The sequence below is a fragment of the Papilio xuthus genome, unplaced genomic scaffold (genome assembly GCF_000836235.2).
Source record: "Papilio xuthus unplaced genomic scaffold, Pxut_1.1 DF826923.1, whole genome shotgun sequence".
Classification (NCBI taxonomy): domain Eukaryota; kingdom Metazoa; phylum Arthropoda; class Insecta; order Lepidoptera; family Papilionidae; genus Papilio; species Papilio xuthus.
Genome location: NW_013531726.1, coordinates 4,678,152 through 4,690,924, shown reverse-complemented (window position 1 = coordinate 4,690,924; position 12,773 = coordinate 4,678,152). Strand labels below are relative to the sequence as shown.

General features: G+C 33.2%; 1 protein-coding gene across 1 annotated transcript in view; it reads right to left on the bottom strand.

The window, feature by feature from the left end:
* Positions 1 to 12,773, bottom strand: part of Sol1 (CUB domain-containing protein Sol1) — a 236,536-nt gene that overhangs the window by 59,744 nt on the left and 164,019 nt on the right. The window lies entirely within an intron of this gene.

The following is a 12,773-nucleotide window of genomic DNA, read 5'->3' as shown; positions in this document are numbered from 1 at the left end:
GATTAAGAGCTTTTTAATGCGAAGAATCTTTCATTATTTACGTCTATATGGAATCGTCCTTATTTAAGAAAACATTACGTAATTAATGTGTTTCTGGTAATAATATAAAAAAAATCTATAATTCAAAAGGACGATCTTTATTCTATTGTTTACGACAACAATAAGTCCACATTCACACGCACGCTTTTTTATCGTGCGTTAAAAAAACTTGCAAATATAACAAATGCTTTTCCAGGTATCTGTCCATACGGCAGTACTTTTAAAATGAAAAAATTAAAAAAATGTAAAGTTAGGCAACGCAATGTTAATTCAATTTCACTATCGAAAAAAGTAGTTTTGAATCTATTTACTTATATTAACTTCGCAAAAGGTAAGAAGTTAATATTCACCTCAGATACGAGAGAGTTTTCAACAAAGCGTTGGCTTAGTACAAAGAGCACATCTAAATTTGAAATTTAATATCAATATACGATCCTTTTTTTTACGACGATGAATAGTAAACATATTTATCTAAAATGTATGAATTATTAATGATTCGCCTGAGATAATGTTACTTCTTACTAATTTTATAAATGCGAACATTTATATGCATGGATGTTTATTAGAACGGCTAATGTCGGCTAATAATAACTAAAAATCACCTAAATATGACAAATATTATAAGTTATCTGTGCTTGTACGTAGCTGTAGTCCAAAAAATTATTTTCATTTATAAACGATTGAAACTTCGTAACATCTGCAGATTTTATTCATAGGAAATATCTGCGGAATATGCATGAAAACACATTCACTAAAAAAATACCACTTTTTCTACAATTACGCAAAATCTTTTAAACACTGTGTGGTCATATAACAAAATAATCTAAAATAAACACTATTAGTTACAATTTTTTATTATAATAAAATATTTGTCAAAAGTTCCATCAGTATTTGTCCAACTTTATAAACTGGCGATAGAACTCTTCGAAGAACCGCAATTAATCAATTGATGGCGCTATCGATGGAATTGTTTGTCATCGTCAGTTTATCTTTGTAATTTCTGATCCCAAAAATATACATCGTTTTGTAAGTTAACGCAAATTTAATCATCCTTTGAATTATTACTTTACCATCATAATATCTGCAAAGGTAGAGAAAGACAGAAAAAATATGGATAGATTCTATAAAAGAGAATATGCGTAAGACGGGAGTGGATTCAGTGCACCTAGAACGAATGTTTGCGACAAGTGCCTTCGCATCATCATCATCAATTATGTCAAAAATAGAGGACGTCTTTGTGTACTTTACTAGGTAAAAAATTTGTACAGTAATAGGGGTAGGCCCCTATTACTGTACAAATTTTGTCGATGACGATACGATGGTTCTTGTCACAAATAATCGTGCTAGGCCCATAAAATGCTGAAAATGTGTAGAAAAGTAGAACATACTGTGTAGTGTCCGAAAGGAAAAGATTTTTTTCTTATGTTAAAGAAAAAAGTGAAATTGCTTTAATTAAAATTTATTCCGATTTTAATTTTAAACGATGAATTATTTTAAATAGAAGGTAAATTCGTGAAATTCATTAAAGTAATAAGAATAAATGAGGAAACGGGAATCTTGAAAACTCTTTAAAATTAAAGGCCTTCGTTCTCTGAGGTAAGTAAATGGCACAAATTGAATGCCTTTTGTTTTCCCTCTCAAACTGACAGGGCCTTTGTGATCGGATTCATATTCAGCCTTATTTCATCATAAGAACAGTTAACGAGTTTTTTTTATTTAGTTACATTTTTAAAATATAAATTTCATCTGCTATGTTTCGTTTTTTTATTTATACTACATTTTTAAAAAGATGTAACTTATATGACTTTTCCTATTTAACTAAAGGCTTGAGAGAGATGACGAAAAACAAACTTTTTTTATTTTTTTATTACAAATGATAGAATAAGACAAATATAAGTTTAATTTTATATGTGCTTTAATTCTTATTTTTCAGTTTGTTTTTTCATGCCGAAAAAAACTATACAATGCTTTCGTCAACAGAAAAGGTTTATTAAAAAAACTTCAAGCTTCTACCGAACATATATTAATTAACTGCAATGCCCCAGTTCTTTCAACAACTACACAAGCCCAGCGTCAGAACGCTAGTGTTCATGTATTCGGGGACGAAGGTAATTAGTTGTCAACTGTAACAGACATTCAATGCAGTGCAATACAAAATAATATGTAAAGGATGTTCGTTTAATCTTAGTACTTTATGATAAAATATTGATTTGTCCTTAAATACTAAATAGAGTGTGATTTTTTTAGATTAATCATTGATCCAATTAAAATGATAAATAACTTGATAAGTCATCATCAGCTCACTATACATATATACGTCCCTACCGAGGGGCTCGGAGCCTACCCTAACCTAGGGGTGACTAGGCCATAGTCAACCACGCTGAATTTATTTGCAGATATGTGTAGGTTGCATCACGATGTTTCCCTTCACCGTAAGAACGTCGGATAAATGTACATATGTAAATCGGATATCAAAAAACACATTGGTACATGGCGGGATTCGAACCCAGGACAAGTGCTTGACCCCTGAGCCACCGATGCTCTCAACTTGATAAATATTTATTATAATATTAAAATGGCTTTACAATTTAATAAATAAATGTTATAAGTTTAGATTTTATTTTACTTCAATGATATTTAATATCGCACTACGCAATAAGAGAAAACAAAAGACATTCTAAAGAATTATAGTTGTAATGTCAGAATAGTACTGCACATTTAATAATACCATTATGGTGCTATTTTCTAACTTTATGTGGGACAAATAGTGGAAGCGTTCTTGAGATTTTAAATTACTTTATTTGTAGCGAGGATGGATATTCTGACCAGTTTTTGCTCTGAACTTGTTTGAACATAACTCTTACGATGCATTATTAACTATATTCCATATCTTTCCATCTAACATTACGTCTTGATCTGCAGTTAGTAATTGAATGGTTTGTCTTATTGTAAATTTAGTACGCGAAACCTACACTTAGGACATCCCTTTATTGCTAATTGTGGACTCTAGGTGTAGCATAATTCTAAGATAAGACTTTTCAAATGATGCACTATATTTTTAAATGTTAATTATTAGTAAATTCATTCAGACAATCATCATCATTATCATCATCATCAACCTGCCCTTACGCCTATTGATGATCGGCACAGTATGTACTACTCCTCCATACATAAACTGATATAAAAACGGCTAAACACTCATGTACTGGTGGTGAGTGGAACTGGTATTATTTCGCTGACGCGGCCCGTCGCTCACGCTCAGTGATGGGCCCCCGATGGGCTCGAACTAGTCGATGTCACCTCCGGACGAATATACGTGAGGGTTTAGCCGTTTTTATATCAGTTTATTATAATGTCCTCCATACATCTCTATCAGCCGTCGTATCCTACGAATATCCTCTTTCACTCAGTCATTCCATACTTTTACAATAATTAGACTATATCTAAATAATTACCATTTAACAGTATCTACAGGAGAATAGAATTTGCATCCAGTTAAATATTTCAGTATTTACATAATGCTTGAACAGTACGTAAATGCTAAAATGTTTAGTGAAGCTAATACATTCTGTTTTCGATGTATTTGCATGCATCTGATGAATTAGCATATAAAGTTCATTTATTTTAACATACAAAATGACATACTATTTCTCCCAAGAGTAAGACTCCCATCATCATCAGCTCACTATACTACTATACATCCCCGCTGAGGGGCTCGGAGCTTACCCTAAGTTAAGAGTGATTAGGCCATAGTCAATCACGCTGGCCCAGTGCGGGTTTGTTGACTTCACACATATCTTTGAATTTCTTCTCAAATATGTGCTGGTGCCATCACAATGTTTTCCTTCACCGTAAGAACGTCGGATAAATGTACATATGTAAATCGAAAACACATTGGACCAGCAGATTGCAAGTCAAGTGCTTGACACCTGAGCCACCGACGGTCTAGATTTTCCTGTATTGTAACAATTATTAAAACAGCCACCTGAAATCGCGAAAGAAACCGTTGCCCATATGCAGAGCTTATAGACATGTTACGCAGATGCATCGACTGAGTAGAGGACGCAAGGATAATGTTTCGCCTTCCTATGCGCCTCCTTCGAAAAATCCATGTCACCTGTCTGGTCGTATACATCTTATTCGGTAAATAATTTTAAGAAGGTGTAAGACATGTCGAAATTAATTTATATTTAAGACGTCTATATGATACATTTCTGCTATTGCAATAGACCTAAAAAGTTACATTTTCGGAAGGATTTCATCGTCGTAAAAACAAATCCCGCGGAGTGAAATCCCAGTGACATGACGTTGTCAGGTCTCACACAGCGCAATAGTGACGTGAGTTTACGGATGAAAGCGTTCAATTTCCTAGCACGTGAGCTGAAGCAAAGAATTTATTAACATAGAAATGTCGAATAAATTCTCATTGTAGAAAGTAAAGTTATAAATCTTTAATCGCAAATATAGCTATGTTATATATATCTATATACTACACAAAAAGCATTAACAGCAAACTTGAAAAACCAAAGAAAACATTTCGAAGGCTGCTGACCTTGAACTAATGATAGTGTTCATTATAAAAAAACACAGGTAATTGCACTGCTGGGCTTACAATGCCTATGGCATTGACGATCAATGGGTACAAAATTGGGACCCCTTCAATAACGCTGTTGTAAGATGCAATAACGACCTGTAAACGTTGAAGGGAGATATATAAGCAGTGGTGATGACTCAATTTTTTTTAATAAAAGTGTAAATCTCAAAGGTTAATTTTACATAGTACAACTTCTTATTTCTTCATTTTAAATTTCTTTTCCCCAGCAGCCAATTGTTTCGCAATTTAGACACATAAACAATGGGCGATCCGAGCTGCCAGCAGCGTTGTCTGAGCAAATATTAAACCTTTGTCTGCGAGGTCTGACCCAAATAGACGGAAGACCGCCGATACTAATTCCGCTATAAGGCTGTCTGAATCCAATCACGTGTGGTTATTGCGAAATGACTGTGGAGATTTATTGTATTTGCCAACCATATAATACGATGATATGAATAGACTGTTTACTTGTTAATTAAATAACAATACTAATATATTTGATTTATATATTATATAATAAATTCTTATAATACATATATATAAAAATCAATTGCTGTTCGTTAATCTCGCTACAACTGGAGAACGGCTGAACGGATTTATCTTATCTTGATCTTGAAATGTTCGTGGAGGTCTAGGGAAGGTTTAAAAAAAATCGAACAATTGCCGGGAAAACCATAAAAACAGCCTTTTTCTTTTTCCCATATAAATGGCTGGATGCATCTCGCTGAAACATAAATACGCATAGACGTAGAACATAGTCTGGAAGAACACATAGGCTAATAATTATGTTTTTTTAATTACGCGCGGACGGAGTCGCTGGCGATAGCTAGTATTTTAATAAAATTGTTGCAAGATTCATTTAGTTTATGAATATGAAAATAGTTTTCCGTCGCGTAATTCTGTCAAAGAAATTGCATTCATTTGAGAGATGATCAGTAGAGTTTGTTCAACTTTTCCTTGTTAACACTGAATTTCAACTCAGTTTGCCCGCTTTCCACTTTCAAACTCTGTTGGTTTTTTGCAAAGTTTGTTTTTCAACTTTGCTTTAAAGCTAACCAAGTGACGGAGTTTTTTCAAGCTTTATACGGAATTTTACGCGCATAAACAGAACGTATGAAAATTGAATTTAAAAACTTACCTACATTACTACTAATTACAAATTACATATGCAATTTTTCCTCTTAAATATATTACATCTTGTATTGTTTATATTGTTGTTTGGAAATCGACATAAATCATACAACTAAGCGTGTAAATGTATGTAATGTTCTTACCGTAATTAAATATGTTAACAAGTCTCGAATGCAAATCAAACGTCAAATTATCCATAAACGTTCTTAAAAAACTTTCACATTTATATCATTAAGTTAAAATTTATTGTTATAAAACTTGTTCAAAACTCGCTCATAAATATAAATAACATTCCTAAATTTTTACAGTCGTAAACTTTCATGTTCAACCTCTAAGTGCTCGTCTTCCGGTCAAGAGCGTTGTGTACGGAAGTCTCGTACTTTATTAAGTGTTCACAGTTGCTACCACATATTAAATATGAAAAATATTTTGCTAACATTTTTTTTAACTTGAACATATATATAAGCAAGTACCCAAATCCACTAGTATTCAGATATTAATGTGGAAGAGACGTAAGAAATGTGCCAGCGGGTGTAAGTTATGTTGCTTTAAAGGCTTAAAGGACAACGCTTATCAATATGGGGTCATTAAAAATAATGAAATACTGATAAATACATTTTGAGCGTCGGTGGCTCAGTGGTCAAGCACTTGTTTTGCAATCTGCAGGTCCTGGGATAGAATCCCGCCATGTACCAATGTGTTTTTCGATTTCCGGTTTACATACATACATATATCTATCCGAAATTCTTACGGTGAAGGAAAACATCGTGATGCAACCTGCACATATCTGACAAATTTCAAATTTGAAATTCAAAGATATATGTGAAATCAACCAACCCGCACTTGGCCAGCGTTGTTGACTATCCCCTCGAGCCAACTATTTGTCTCCACCGAGGGGCTCGGTGAGATAAATAATGATGCATTAATAGACTGTGTGAAAATTTAAGTTAATACAACTTTTTTATATTTTCTTTACAGACATGGTTTGCATTTTTTTAAGGTATTTTTCTTTAGATTTTTTTAGCAGTCTTCAATAAGAAAGTTAATAATTACATTAAGTAAAGTATAAATAGTAGCAACTATTGCTACGATAATTTAAAGAAAATTAATTTTCTTTACAACAAATAATATAAGCATGCAAAAAAATATCTTTGAATAGAAAGAAGTTAAGCCGGGACTTGCTTTAATAAAATTCAATTTTAACTTCTACTTTCTGCAAAGTTTTCCCACTTCCGTATGAAAGTAGGGTGAAGGCAGTTTCATTTACACTAGAGGATTGTTAATATTCAGTCTACAATATTGCAAGCTTTTACTTATACAAGTACAAATAAAATACATTATGTAATAAGGTACTACGAACTCTGACATTTGAATGGATGTGTTTATTCGTATCTTTTTAATCAAAGATTAAAGAAAGATTAAATATGATTTGGATATCGAGAAAAATGATTCACACATAATAGTGTAGTGAGTGAGCGACGGGCCGCATCCGCGAAATAATACCAGTACCAGTCATCCTGATGAAGGGCCCCCGATGGGCTCGGAACTAGTCGGTGCCGCCACCGGACGTAAATACGTGAGTGTTTAGCCGTGTTTTTATATCAGTTCACACATAATAATTCAATTGTCTCTTTTTATACCTCATTATAATCTTCATTTTATATAAGTTTAATTGTAAACATGTGCGTGCGTCAATATAAATATTAGGACGAACAAAAATTTTTATTTAAACATAAACGGAGACAATAACTTTAAGCTGTAAATCTAATTCTACGTTTAAAACATATATTTATCTATGTTTTGTCATAGATAATGACAAGGATGACGATATGTTTTATACATACATTGTGTTTTCAGAAACCTACGTTAAAAGAAATGAAATCTATTTGAAAATCGATACAATATTCGAAATGCAAATGAATTTTGAAACCGCACATCGACTACTTTAAAATGATCCCTATGTTACTCATATCACAGTTGTACAGAGAAACATCGTATACTGGCCAGCTGCGTGTTGAACAGACACGTGTTATTTCCGGCAATATGGTTAGGTTACGCTCTACCAGCCACTGCAATATTGACATGGTAAAGGCAAACTGCCCGTTCATATGCACGGCAAATGCGCTTAGCGGTTACGTAGTCGACTTAATCTCGGGAATGGTGTAAATATGTTTTAAGAGTCTGTTAAAATACAATCAATTTAAGAGAAAGATTTCCAAAATTAAATTTCTATTATAATTTAGGATTCAGATATTTTAGCGAATAGTTTCCGACAAGACCTATAGTTATTCAAAAAATTGAACTTGTAATAAAAATGGCTATGCTCAATCTTACTTCTTAATAATATTATAAATGCAAATGCAAAAATAACAGTGGTAGAGTCCGCTTTAATATCTTCGTACGAATCGGCCCGGCTCGCCCGGTGAAATACCACGACCTCACAGAAGACAGGCGTCAAGTGGAAGCAATTCCGCGTTTCGTCTGATGAGTATGCGTCCCGGAGGCCTAATTTAGTCCTCTTTCCCTTCCTATCCTTTTCTTTATAAGGAAAGGATGGGAAGTGGAAGTGGACTTTCCTGATGAGAGGATGCATGGAAAAGGAAGATATTTTCTTTCTGTGCATCCTCTCCCCCGTCGATTAAAGGTGGGCAACGCATGTGCAATTGCGTATGTCTATGGGTAACGGTCACTTCGCTATTTCTGCGATTTCAGGTGGCCGCTCGCTCGTTTGCCACCTTATGATATAAAAAAATGCAAATGTTTGAATGGATGGATGGATGTAACAAGGTATATCCAAAATGGCTGCATGGATTTCGTTGAAATTTCTCATAAATGAACATAGCCTGGAAGAACGCATAGCCTACTAAGTTTTTTCATTCTGAGAGCACGGAGTGGCGGGCGACAGCTAATTATACATAACTTTAAAAATACTAAAATCATAAAATGATATTGCTTTCCGAATTATTATTGTAAATGTCAAAATTAACATCAAAAGGTTTCGTACGTTTCTTGCTACAAATGTTGATGAAATTGTAGTAATAAAAAATAATTTCAAAGTTAGTTGCCAAAGGTAACTAAAATATTAGAGATCACTTGTTTTAAACTTATACGAATACATTTGTATTTTATAATCTTTGTTCTCAGTGCCTTTAAAAAAGCAACCGAGGACATTAATTAGCAAGCCAAGCCTGCTCTATTGTGGTCAGGGCAATTGCTGGGGAAAGCTTATAGCGCATTGTATGCTTACTCTTAGTTTTCTTAAGCATACCTTCATTTTTAAAACAATGGTCTATTTATTAAGTGAAAATAAACGCTGTTAATTTCTTTAAGCTATGATTGAAATAATAACTATTTTTGCCGACATATACGGAACCTTTTTATATTTCTTTTTACTTATAATTTTTATATTTCTATATTTAGAACATTATGTATTATTTCTTCCTTTTTTCTATTCCAAAATTGGTAGTTGTAATATATCATTAAACAAACAGTGCGTGCTAATATTTCTTTTCCTAACTCCGCTTTATAATATTTTCGTTTTCTTTTTAATTATTATTCTATTTTCCAAAATTTATCTAAATCCAACCGCTCCTTTTCCTACTCCTTACTTTCGGTCGTCTTTAACTATGTTATTCTATACAAAATATTCAATTACTCTATGAATTCCCTGCGATAGTACTATTTATCTGCTTCAAAATAATGATTGACTTTACTACATTTAGGTCTTACCACTATTGTTAATTTCTTAAATACTCATCTTAATCAAAATTACAGATTTATATCCTGTATTACGCACATTATCACAATTGTTCGTTTAAATTGAATACTTCTGTGACTTATTACAGCTCGCGTCAGTCGCAATATACCTCATCCTGTTAACCTCACGGTACTATCAACTACATACGACAAACTTGTAGAAGTCGTTTGATGAGTGCTTTAACTATAACTACCTTCATTCTATAAAATATACTGAAGGCTTGATTACACAATAACTGTTAACAAGTATATACGTATTATACAACGTGTATATATTTGTGATATATATACATAGACATACGCAATTTCATATGCGTTGCTTACCTTTAATCGACGGAGAAGAGGATGCACAGAAAGAAAATATTTTCCCTTTCCATGCATCCTCTCATCCGGAAAGACCACTTCCACTTCCCTTGCTTTCCTTATTAGAAAAAGGGTGCGAAGGGAAAGAGGCAAAAATTAGGCCTCCGGGTCGTACACTCATCAGACGAAACGCGGAATTGCTTTCACTTCACGCCTGTCTTGTGTGGTCGTGGTATTTCATCGGGCGAGCCGAACAAATTCGTGCGAAGATGTTAAAGCGGGCTCTACCACTGTTAAAACAGATTGAATTGAAACTAAATGACTAGGATTTATTTGATGTTAGACGGAAATGTCATAAAGTTTATTTAATGATTCTAATAAAAAACCGGGTCTTAAATCTATGATAATTAATAAAATATTATAAACGAATAATTGACCAAACTAAATTGTACTTAATTGCACAAATATCGCTAGCAATAAATAATAATTAACTGAGTATAAATCAAGAATTCTTGCATATATTTCAAAGATTAATACTTCAATGATTCGTTAGTCAATTTTCAGCGGTTAAGAGGCAGAGGCCACGCTTTATTGAATTTCCATTTAATTTGTAAAACTGAACGCAAAATCCATGATCATAATACGGCTACATACTTTACGTTCAATTCACTGAACACAAAATACTCATGAACGTTGAAAATGGCAGGTAAAAAGGTTTTATACGGATTTACAATACTGTACTCGAGGGAAATTTCTCACCACTTTAAAATGTTCCACTTCACGTGAGGTATGCAAACATTTTTCAATTCCGCATATTATGCAGTTTCTTTAGAAGGCTTATTAATTTTTTTCATTTAAAATACTTGCATACGTATAAGTTTCACTGTTTAACATTTGTCCATAAATTATGCTCGTTATGGAACGAAGGGTTTTTTAGTAGTGGTATTGAGCAGAAAATAGCTAAGTTTAAATAAAATTATAATGCAATAGCATACTTAGTACATTTCGTCTGATGAGTGTCCGTTCCTGAGTCATAATTTTAGTCATCTTTTCCTTCCCGCCATTTTCTTACCAGAGGTGGGAAGCGCAAGGGCATTTGATGGATGTGGCAACGCATCTATAATTGCGGATGGCCATGTCTAGTGTTCGCTTCGCTGTTTCAGCGAATTCCGCTTGCTCGTTAATGTAAAATATAATGTAGCAATGAAAATTTCATATAGATAAATCTTAACAGTTACATATGTGTTACTCTGTCAATGGAAATGTGCTGAGAATATAAACGAATGATGAAACCATATTAAATAAAGCTTAGACAAGTTTCGTCGTCAAGTACGAATCGTGCAGAAATTTTAACAAATTGCAAATACCGAGTACACAAATTAAGTTTTGGAATGTTTCCAAACGTGTGTTATATTACATTGCAAAACATGAGAGCTAATCGTCAAAGTTAATTGCCACTGCTAAAATAACACAAGGCTTTGCAACGCCAAATACGTCCATGTTGCAAACTTAAGTGCGGCAATTTCGATAAAGCAAAGCAAACTTCAAATGAAAACTTCTGATATACTTGCAAATAGAAGTCATATTATGGAACGGTAACAATTCCTGATTTTTTTCTGTGTCTTCATCAGGGATCATTAGAAAAAATAAAAGTAATTAAAATGGGAATAATTAGTTTTTCTAATAATTAAGAACAGCGCCATCTAGTGTTTGTTAATAGTAAAGAAAATATTAGTTCTTTTAAAATTATTTTTTACCTTCATATTTTGTTCATTTTAACCTTTATTTCATTTATCATACATAAAAGGCGCATATCTAACATTAAAGTTTTGGAATACGTAACATAGAAGCACAGTTTTCCATTTCCTGTTTAGCAAACATGCGAACTTATGATTTAACTTGCGAAGTGCGGAAAGTGGGTTTCATTTTGTTGTGTAAACATCAAGTTTCCAACAACTTGTTATGCTAGCAGTTTCATTTTAATTAGGAAACTACGTATATTTCTTAGAACCTTTAATGTATATTAACATCATATCAAAGATCTTTCTACGAAACAATAAAGTTAATATCAAATTAATTGTATTACGTTTCACAGTCAAATTGCACATCTCATGGGCTTCGCCAAGGCTGGGGAACAATAGCGATTGCCCTATTGCTGTTTTGTTCTTAATAACTAATTAAAAAATCAATGTATTGTAAGCAAGAGATATAAAAATCCTAGAGAACAGTGGTTCTGCTACTTGCTTCATAATTAAAATATTATTAACTATTGTGGCCTTGTTATGAAAATTGTTTAAGTTGTGGTTTGTTTTTTCCGTTTCACCAAAGTCTATTGGCACACTATTCCCGTTTATTAACAAATCCAAATTGCTTTTTCAATTTCCTCCGAAGAGAACTGGAGTACGATGAATTTACCGGAAGAGTAAAAATACTTCGTTGCCGATAAAAAGAAGTAGCAGAAAGTTTTTAGATAAGATAAGAGGTACTATTTCTATGTTATTTTATTCCTTCAATTCATGAAAGATATCAAAAAGGAACGAGCCAGCTTTGGATAAAACAGAATAGTGTCGAAGCGTGTGCCAAACTGTGATTCACGTAACACCTTTTATGTACTTTGAGCTAGTAAGTTCACAACACCTAATAATCCCTGCCCGTTTTGTAGCGGAATTTATAATGCTATGCCTGTTGCAACTTGTTTGATCATTTATTTAAAAGTCCACTTAATGTTTTATTCTCTGTGCTTAAACTGAGATGCATTTTACGAAGCATTTTATTGTGACTCATAAATTATTAAGAATTTCATCAAGTGTAAAAGTTGTGCTGATTGTTTATAAAATACTAAGCTGTCGTCTGCGACTTCGTCAAGCCAATTTGTTTTTTTCAGACTATGTTCTACATGTCTGCCCAATTTTATCGAGGTCCGTTGTGCCGTTCCGGAGATATCTTCAAA